Source organism: Pristis pectinata, chromosome 5 (assembly GCF_009764475.1).
Source record: "Pristis pectinata isolate sPriPec2 chromosome 5, sPriPec2.1.pri, whole genome shotgun sequence".
Lineage (NCBI taxonomy): Eukaryota > Metazoa > Chordata > Chondrichthyes > Rhinopristiformes > Pristidae > Pristis > Pristis pectinata.
The window spans coordinates 114,603,444-114,614,369 of record NC_067409.1 but is presented as its reverse complement, the minus strand read 5'-3'; the positions used below and the strand labels follow the sequence as shown (position 1 = coordinate 114,614,369).

General features: G+C 43.8%; 1 long non-coding RNA gene across 1 annotated transcript; it reads right to left on the bottom strand.

Moving 5' to 3' along the window:
* Positions 1-1,231: 1,231 nt before the first annotated feature.
* LOC127570174 (uncharacterized) lies at positions 1,232-8,475 on the bottom strand. Its single transcript, XR_007956312.1, has 3 exons — positions 8,455-8,475; positions 7,922-8,045; positions 1,232-1,302 (listed from the first exon to the last, which is right to left on the bottom strand). It is a non-coding gene; the product is annotated as an uncharacterized LOC127570174 (long non-coding RNA).
* Positions 8,476-10,926: the final 2,451 nt, after the last annotated feature.

The window sequence follows — 10,926 nt, the reverse complement described above, 5'->3', positions numbered from 1 at the left end:
AACGTGGTGGGCCGAAGGGCCTGTTTTGTGCTGTATGGTTCTATAGTTCTATGCTCCATTCCTATTGAATGTTGGTGGTGTAACCTTGCTGCTGGATTAGAAAGTTGAGCATCATCTGATGGTAATTACTGATGCTGGCTGTCCAATGGCTTCTGCTGTTGTTTTGGTATATCTTTACAAGGATCACTAAGCTGATATAGACTGGGAAACAATTTGTACATTTGCCTTTACTTAATACTGATAAAAATTTAAAAAAAAATTCACTGATGCCAGTACTACAACCTAAAGCGTTAGACTGGGTGATGACCCAAATAGAATTTTAGAAGTAGTGGTAAATTTAGGAAGATTCACTTCCTGCTTGTGCTCACAAGTGAAGACTCTCAATGCACATTCGGCACATTCATTAGATCTCGTGTTTAGAGAACATTCAAGCACGTATCCTTTCTAACAATGGTTTTATTCAGCTCATTAACTACTATTTGTTCCTCCTTAATGGGAAGCATCTTGAGATGACTTCCACATAAAAAGTGCTATAGAAATCGGGTTTTGCTGCTGGGCATATATCAGTTGGTAATGGTTCATGGGCACATGACTGCAGGGCTGTCTACTCGAGCACTAAATGTTTAATTCCTAAATCTAGTTCCTGCTGCTTGACCAGTTCTCCATGAACTTGTCCAGTGACATGTCTGAATTGGTAAATTGGTTTAATATTGTCACATGTACCGAGGTACAGTGAAAAATGTGTCTTGCATACCGATCGTACAGATCAATTTATTACACAGTGCATTGAGGTAATACAAGGGAAAACAACTACAGAATGCAGAGTAAAGTGTTACAGTTACAGAGAAAGTGCAGTGCAGGCAGACAGTAAGGTGCAAGGTCATAATGAAGTAGGTTGTGAGGTCAAGAGTCCATCTTATCGTAATAAGGGACCGTTCAATAATCTTATAACAACGAGATAGAACTTGCGAGAAACCGAGATGGCGATATAACAGCAAGATAGTCCTTGAGCCTGGTGGTACGTGCTTTCAGGCTTTTGTAACTTCTGCCCAATGGGAGGAGGGAGAAGAGAGAATGTCTGGGGTGGGTGGGGTCTTTTGATTATGTTGACTGCTTCGCCAAGGCAGCGAGAGGTAAAGACAGAGTCCATGGAGGGGAGGCTGGTTTCTGTGATGTGCTGAGCTGTGTCCGCAACTCTCTGCAGTTTCTTGTGGTCCTGGGCAGAGCAGTTGCCATACCAAGCCGTGATGTATTCGGATAGGATGCTTTCTGTGCTGCATCAGTGTCCAGCCACTCCATTATCTGAGGAACCAGAAATACGATGATGAACCAGAAGTAAAGATGCCCATTCTGAAATCACATTGGGGGGCAGCTGATGAAGCAGCTGAAAGTGGCTGGGCCTCAGATTCTGCTCTTGGAGCTACTGCAGCGATGATCTGGGCTAACATATCCTGCAACATCCTTGGTTCATTTATCTACTACTCTGTATGCTACAATTTATACTTTGCTCAACATCTATGTTAGATTTAAGTGATAAGCAGATTTTAAAAATGCAAATACATTGTACATATTGTTTGGATGTCCAAAAATGTTTGATTCCACATTGGTTACCAATCCCTGTCGTAAGTCACTGCCTGGTGCATTAACATTTTACTTCTCTCACTTAAGCCAATATATAAATTCTTAATTCCACACTTTGAATTACTATTTGCCACAAGAGCATTGTTGCAATTGATTTTCAATGGGAACCATTTTCTTGCTGCAAGATGTTGTAAATTAGCTATTGACCTTATAAAAAACATTAACCTTTGTGGCTTGTACTTTAGTTGTTCATGGCTGTTTTTAAAGTGTTGATTGCATTAGTTTTCCATGTGTGTGCAATAGGAATACATTTCAAAGTTATTCCAGATTAGAAAAGAGTTTTTGAATGACCAATAGCATCTTTGGAAGTTTAAGTCCCACTGGAAATCCCTTCACAGAGCACAAGGTTTTTATGCAAAGTGCAACTGAACTTTGTCAGTAACCCAGTAAAGTTCATTGCCCACACATTGTGTGTTCCCACAGATTGCAGTGTGGTCCTCAATACCCATATCAGGCAGATATTTGGTGTCCTGTAGAACAGCGCACCCTGAACAATGGATAGACAGTTCATGCTTGCACGATATCCCACCCATTTTACAAACGCAGAAGTCTTGACACCAAAATCAGACCTTCATTAGACATGCTCCTGCTTTACTGAAATGGCTTTGCTGGAAAATCCAGCAGTTTTGCCATTACATTTCCTGAAGGATCATATTTCTTGAAGTTAAGACCATGAAGTTAAGACCATCTTCTACCACTCACAACAACCCATCCATGCAATCAGGGTCCTCCTCTCCCTTTCGACATTCTCCATGGCCCCTCACATCCCTCCCCCACCATCAGAATGCACCTCCTACCATCATATCATTTGTCACCCCCTCATCACAATCTTCTCCTCATTGCTTTGACTCCTTCATCTTCTCCCTAATATAAGATTTCTTTATTAGTCACATGTACATCAAAACACGCAGTGAAATACTTCTTTTGCATTGAGTGTTCTGGGGGCAGGTCTTCCTTCTGTGAACCTTTTAGTTCCCTTTGACCTCAGTTCTGATCCTTGATCACATTCTCTCCTCTTCTTTCCTGGGAGAGTGGGTGGTTCTGAGAAACGTTACTTCCTACAATGATGCCTCTTTTGCAACTCAATTGCACTGACTTTTCCCATTCCAGCAAACCTGTCAGATGATCAATATCCGAGGCTTGCAGGTAATGAGTAGTCTGGGAGATAGACCACTCCTCGTTAAACCTTACAACTAGAAGATGGTAAGGTCCATGCTGGACACCTGAAAGAAAAGTGGAAACTAGTGGAAATACTCAGTGGGTGAAGAGGGAAGCAGAGCGGACATTTTATGTCAGTGACAAGGACATCAGGGTGGCCAAATGTGAGGGATTTGATGGGTTTTAATCAAGGACAGAAAGAGACCAACATGGGAGGCAAGGGTGGACAGAACAAAAGTGGGGGTCTGTAATTGGTTCACCACCTGACCCTTCTGCAGGACACTGATAAGTGGCTCACTGCCAGTGTGTTTGTCACTCACACTCTGACCTTCAAGAATGCAGCTGGAAACTTAAAGTGATGCTGGGCCTTGTCATGCACATTTAAACAGCCTGTCATCCAAGGCAGGTACCATAATATGTATGTATTCAGAAGGATGGTTGAAATTTGCGAGTAGGATTAAGGAAACCCCAAGGCGTTATACATATGTGAAGAATAGGAGGATGACTAGAGTGAGGGTAGGGCCGATCTGGGATAAAAGAGGAAACACGTGCCTGGAGTCAGAAGCAGAAGGGGAGGTCCTTAATGAATACTTTGCTTCAGTATTCACCAGAGAGAGAGACCTTGATGTTTGTGAGGATGGCGTATGGCAGACTGATACGCCAGGGCATGTTGACGTGAGAAAAGAGGATGTCCTGGAACTTTTCAAAAATGTTAGGATAGATAAGTCACCGGGGTCAGACGGGATATGCCAAAGGTTTTTACGGGAAGCGAGGGAAGAGATTACTGTGTCTTTGGCGATGATCTTTGCATTCTCACTGGCCACAGGAGTAGTGCCAGATGATTGAAGGGTGGCAAATGTTTTTCCTTTGTTCAAGAAAGGGAGTAGGGATAACCCTGGGAATTACAGACCAGTGAGTCTTACTTCACTGGTGGGCAAATTACTGGAGAAGATTCTGAAAGGCATGATTTTTGGGCATTTGGAGAAGCATGGGCTGATTAGGGACAGTCAGCATGGCTTTATGAGGGGCAGGTCGTGCCTCATGAGCCTGATTGAATTCTTTGAGGATGTGACAAAGCACATCAGAGAAACAAAGGACTGCAGATGCTGGCACCTAGATGAAAAACACAATCTCAGCAGGCCAGGCAGCATCCGTGGAGAAAAGCACGGATCAGGTCAGGACCCTTTTTCAGGTCTGACAATAGGAAAAGGGGAAGCCTAATATATAGGAGGGAAAAGCAGAGCAGTGATAGGTGGACAAAAGAGGGGAGGCAGGGTGGGCAGAGGGTGGTGATAGGTAGATGCAGGTGAGAGATAGTGACGGGCAGGTGCGGGGGAGGAGGGGAGAGCAGATCCCCCGGGGGATGGGTCACAGCTAAGGAGAAAAATAAAGGGGTAGAAAAGAGAGAGAGGCTGGAAAAGAGAAGAAAAGGAGAAGCATGGTGGGGGGGGGTGGGGAGGGGGGTGGGGAGGGGGGTGGGGGGGTGGGGAAGGGGGTGGGGAGGGGGGTAGGGGGGTGGGGAGGGGGGTAGGGGGGTGGGGAGGGGGGTGGGGAGGGTGTTTATTTACTTAAAGTGGGAGAATTCAACGTTCATGCCATTAGGCTGCAAGGTTCCAAGACCGAAAATGAGGTACTGTTCCTCCAGTTTGTGCTTGGAATTCTCCTGGCAGTGGAGGAGGCCGAGGACTGACGTATCAGTGATGGTGTGGGAGGGGGTGTTGAAGTGACAAAGCAGATTCATGAAGGTAGAGCAGTGGACGTGGTGTACATGGATTTTAGGAAGGCATTTTACATGGTTCCTCATGGAAGGGTCATTCAGAAAGTCAGCAGGCGTGGGATCCAGGGAAACTTGGCTGTGTGGATTCAGAATTGGCTCACCCATAGAAGACTGAGGGTGGTGGTAGATAAAGCGTATTCTGCCTGGAGGTCGGTGACCAGTGGTGTTCCGCAGGGATCTGTTCTGGGACCCCTGCTCTTTGTGATTTTTATAAATGACTTGGATGAGGAAGTGGAGGGGTGGGTTAATAAGTTTTCAGATGACATGAAGGTTGTTGGTGTTGTGGATAGTGTAGAAGGTTGCTGTAGATTACAACAGGACATTGATAGGATGCAGAGCTGGGCTCGGAAGTGGCAGATAGAGTTTAACCCGGAAAAGTGTGAAGTGATACACTTTGGAGGATCAAATTTGAAGGCAGAATACAAGGTTAATGGCAGGACTCTTAGCAGTGTGGAGGAACAGAAGGATCTTGGGGACCATGTCCATAGATCCCTCAAGGATGCACACAGGTCGATAGGATTATTATGAAGGCATGTGGTGTGTTGGCTTCATTAGTCAGGGTATTGAGTTCAAGAACTGCAAGGTAATGTTGCAGCTCTATAAAACTCTGGTTAGACCACACTTGGAATATTGTGTTCAATTCTGGTCACCTTATTATAGGAAGGATGTGGAAGCTTTAGAGACAGTGCAGAGGAGATTTACCAGGATGCTGCCTGGATTAGAGAGCATGTCTTACAAGGATAGGTTGAGTGAGCTGGGGCTTTTCTCTTTGGAGAGAAGGAGGATGAGAGGTGATTTGATAGAGGTGTACAAGATGATAAGAGGCATAGATCGAGTGGACAGTCAGAGACATTTTTCCAGGTGAAAATGGTTAACATGAGAGGGCAAAATTTTAAGGTGATTGGTGGAAGATATAGGGGGGGGGATATCAAAGGTAAGTTTTTTTACACAGAGAGTGGTGGGTGCGTGGAACGCACTGCCGGCAGAGGTTGTGGGGGCAGATACATTAGGGACATTTAAGAAACCCTTAGATAGGCACATAAGTGATAGAAAAATGGAGGGCTATGTGGGATGGAAGGGTTAGATAGATCTTAGAGCAGGATAAGATGTCGGCACAACATTGTGGGCTGAAGGGCCTGTACTGTGCTGTAATTTTCTATGTCCTATGAAGTAATCAATCAGATTCAACATTGGCTTAGCGGGAGAAGCCGGAGAGTGGTAGTAGATGGTTCTCTCTCTGACTGGAGCCCTGTGTCTACTGGTGTGCCGCAGGGATCAGTGCTGGGCCTGTTGTTGTTTATCATCTATATTAATGATTTCAATGATAATGTGGTAAACTGGATCAGCAAATTTGTGGATGACACCAAGATTGGGGGCATAGTGGACAGCGAGGAAGGCTATCAAAGCTCGCAAAGTGATCTTGACCAGCTGGGAAAATGAGCTGAAAAATGGCAGATGGAATTGAATGCAGACAAGTGTGAGGTGATGCACTTTGGGAGGACAAACCAGGGTAAGACTCACACAGTGAATGGTAGGGCTCTGAGGTGACCTGGGAATACAGATCCATAATTCCTTGAAAGTGGCGTCACAGGTAGTTAGGGTGGTAAACAGAGCTTTTGCCACACTGGCCTTCATAAATCAGGGCATTGAGTACAGGAGTTGGGATGTTATGTTGAAGTTGTACAAAATGTTGGTGAGGTCAAATTTAGAGCATTGTGGGCAGTTCTGGTCACCCACCTACAGGAAAGATATCAATAAGCTTCAAAGAATGTAGAGAAAATTTACAAGGATGTTGCTGGGACTTGAGTTACAGGGAAAGGTTGAATAGGTTAGGACTTTATTCCCTGGAGCGCAGGAGAATGAGGGGAGATCGTCTCAAGGTATTCAGAATTATGAGGGGTATAGATAGTGTGAATGCATGCGGGCTTTTTCCCCTCAGGTTGGGTGAGACTAGAACTGGAGGACATTGTTTTAGGGTGGAAGGTGAAATATTTAAGGGGAATCTGAGGGGAAACTACTTCACTCAGAGGGTGGTGCGAGTGTGGAACGAGCTGCCAGTGGAAGTGTTGGATGCGGGTTCAATTGTTACATTAAAGAGAGGTTTGGATGGGTACATAGATGGGAGGGGTTTGGACGGATATGGTCTGGGTGCAGGTAGATGGGACTAGGCAGAAGATTAGGTCAGCATGGAATAGATGGGTCAAAGGGCCTTAAAGGCAACATGGTAGTGCAGTGGTTAGCGTAACGCTATTACAGCACCAACGACCTAGGTTCAATTCCGGCTGCTGTCTATAAGGAGTTTGTATGTTCTCCCCATGAGTGCGTGGATTTCCTCCGGGTGCTCCAGTTTCCTCCCACGTTCCAAAGACGTATGGGTTAGGAAGTTGTGGGCATGCTATGTTGGCGCTGGAAACATGGCGACACACTTGTGGGCTGCCCCAGCACATTCTCAGTAACACAAAAGATGCATTTCACTGTGTGTTTCGATGTACATGTGACTGATAAATAAATATCTGTGCTGTAGTACTCTATGACTCCATGAATATACTCAGTGACTGAGACCCCACAGTCTTCTTGTAAATTTCTAAAGTGCAGATAGAGTCCGTGGAGGGGAGGCTGCTTTCCATGATGTGCTGGGCTGTGTCCACAACTCTCTGCAGTTTCTTGCAGCCCCAGGAACAGCAGTTGCCGTACCAAGCCGTGATGCATCCAGATAGGATGCTTTCTGTGGTGCATCGATAAAAGTTGGTGATTGTCAAAGTGGATGTGCCAAATTTCTTTAGCCTCCTGAGGAAGTAGTGTATAGAGAGTTCCAAAGGTTCATAACTGTCTGTATGAAAAAAATTCTCCTTATTTTACAGGTAGAGTGTCTTGTGACCCTACAGTATGAGAGTGTGACTGCTGTTTCTAAACACTCCAGGCAAGGAGAACATCATCCCTGCATCTTTTCTGATGAGCCCAGTGAGAATTTTGTGCATTTCAATGACATCATTTTTCATTCTTCAAAACTCCAGAGACTATCGGCCCAGTATGCTCATTTAGCTTCATAGAATGTTCTCCCCATCTCAAGAATACATCTGGTGAATCCATTGCAAGTAATTCCACCCTTGGATCAGGAAACTCAACTTGTCCAGTATATTCCAGGTGCAGTTTCACTAGGGCCCTATATAATTGTGGTAAGAACTAACACATGTAGTGAAATCCTTTTTACAATAAAGCCAACGTATCATTTATATTCCTAATTGCTTGTTATTCCTACATGTTAACTTTCAGTTATTCATGTACAAGGACTCCTGGGTCCAATTGATCATCAGTGCTTTCAAAGTCTTGAAATTAAAAACTTACTCTCCTGTTTTACCAGTGTAGATGACTTTGTATTTTTCCACATTATATTCCATTTATCAAGTCTCTGTCCATTCGCTCAGCTTGTCGATATCTCACTGAAGCCTCTCTGCATCCTCCTCACAATCTACAATGACACATAATTTTGAATCATCAGCAAACCTGGATATATTTCAATTTGTTCTCTCATCCAAAAAATTGATATAGATTGTGAAGTGTGGAAAAAGGCCAGTGTTCCATGAACTGAGACCAATTTTTCACACATCAATCTTTGAGTCGCATATTCAACTCCAAACTTCTACACCCTAGGCTGATTTGCACTTAGCTCAGAAGCAATCCAAGGATTGTTTCCTTTGTAATTATGCATTTTAACTTGGACTTGTAGCTCATATTACTTCAGCAGAACTTCCTTCTCACACTTGTCACGTGGACCAAGACAAATGGGTCTTTCTCCTCCCATCCCAAGTTCTCCTCCAGACCTAAGGTGATGTCTTTAACTCAGGCACCGAACAGAAATCAAAGCCTTCAGGACTCACGTTTACATTTGCAGGGAGTGGCATTTATCCCTCGAACTATACAGTCTTCCATCACTACTAAATTCCTTGCAGTCTAGGTTGCAGTATTTCCTGATGATAAATCGGCAGCCAAAGGACAAAGGTGAGATACAGTCTGTGCAAACTGTGAACTCACAAGAAACTTTCAATGTGCTTTCATTAAAAAAGTGTTTTTGTGAGACTGAAGTAGAATGCTAAATTCTGGGTTTACTGTCACTGGCAGCCGATGATTTGCTGAATTATATTCTATTGCATTCTATGCAGACACAATTGGTTAAATGATACTATCATTGGCTTGATAGTAAATTGTTCTTCTAAGGAGATAGTCTTCAAATTAAGTTTAACAGTTCTTCAGTTCTCTCCAGGAGCAGCGGATGTGGTTTGAAGGTTTAACAAGTGAATTCTTCAATACCCTCACACTGGTGGAGTACATCGGTAAAAACTGGGATCTTCAAGGTTTCAACTGTCCCAGAAAAATAGACAAGATTTTAAAAAAATTTTGTATTCACAGCAACATTAGTGTAAGTTTTAGTTAGACTTTAAATAGGAATGGGAAGAGTCCACAATCGTTTTATATAGAATTATTATATTCAGACAGATATATAACAATTAATTTTCTTAGGGGACAGTTTCATTGGAAGAGGACCAGACAGCAATGGAATAAGCAGGCTTCCTTCATTCCTGACTAAAGAAGCTATAAGTATTGGTCCAGAAATTGGATCACCGTATATTTCTTCAGAGGGCATGAAAATATTATCAAGGGATTAATTATGGGAGGAAGTGTGTGCACACTGATCTCACACAGGAAGTAACCTGCCCTACTAATAACTTCCCTTCAGGAGGCACTCAGGGTACAATCCTGAAACAGGTGTGAGGACCTTTACTGTGCAGAAGGAGGAATCTCGCAATTGTTTGTTGGCTGCTTTGTAAAGTTGTACATGACTACAGCATGCTGTGCAGACCAGAGTCAGTGTTCTGACACTTAGCAAATAAACCACTGCTCCTTAAAGTACTGATGGAAAAATAGTTGAATTTGTTTTAATATAGTTTATTTCAGAACTTGGAGAAACAATGGTGTCTCAAATGCATGATGAATTTGCATCCCCCCGCTATGTAAGAACATAAGAAATAGGAGCAGGAGGAGGCCATCTGGCCCATCAAGCCTGCCCCGCCATTCAATAAGATCATGGCTGATCTGGCCGTGGATTCAGATCCACCTACCTGCCTTTTCCCCGTAACCTTTAATTCCCCTACTATGCAAAAATCTATCTAACGATCTAATCTATCTAAATATATTTAATGAGGTAGCCTCTACTGCTTCCCTGGACAGAGAATTCCAGAGATTCACTAATCTCTGGGAAAAGTAGTTTCTCCTCATCTCCATCCTAAATCTATTCCCCCGAATCTTGAGCCTATGTTCCCTAGTTCTGGTCTCACCTACCAGAGGAAACAACTTTCCTGCCTCTATCTTATCTATCCCTTTCATAACTTTATATGTTTCTATAAGGTCCCCTCTCATTCTTCTGAGTATAGTCCTAGATGACTCAGTCTCTCCTCAAAGACTGGACCCCTCAACTCCGGAATCAACCTGGTGAACCTCCTCTGCACCGCCTCCAAAGCCAGTATATCTTTCCTCAAGTAAGGAGACCAGAACTGCAAGCAGTACTCCAGGTGCAGCCTCACCAGTACCCTGTACAGTTGCAGCATAACCTCCCTGCTCTTGAGTTCAATCCCTCCAGCAATGACGGCCAACATTCCGTTTGCCTTCTTGATAACCTGTTGCACCTACAAACCAACCTTTTGCGATTTATACACAAGCTCTCCCAAGTCCCTCTGCACAACAGCATGCTGCAATCTTTCACCATTTAAATAATAATTTGATCTATTTTTCTTTCCAAATTGGATGACCTCGCATTTACCAACATTGTACTCCATCTGCTAGACCCTTGCCCACTCATTTAACCCACCTATATCTCTCTGCAGACTCTCCGCATCCTCTGCACAATTTGCTTTTCCACTCAGTTTAGTGTCATCAGCAAACTTAGATACGCTGCACTGTCCCCTCTTTCAAATTGTTAACGTATATCGTGAATAGTTGTGGCCCAGCACTGACCCCTGCGGCACCCCCACAACCAGAGAAACACTCATTTATCCCAACTCTCTGCCTTCTATTGGTTAACCAATCCTCTATCCATGCTAATACATCACCCCCAACTCCATGCATCCTTATCTTATGGATAAGTCTTTTAAGCAGCACCTTATCGAATACCTTCTGGAAATCTAAGTATACAACATCCACCAGTTCCCCTCTATCCACTGTGCTCATTATATCCTCAAAGAACTCCAGTAAGTTTGTCAAACAGGACCTGCCCTTCCTGAATCCGTGCTGTATCTGCCTGATGGAACCACTTCTATCCAGAGGTCTGGCTATTTCTTCCTTAATGATAGCTTCAA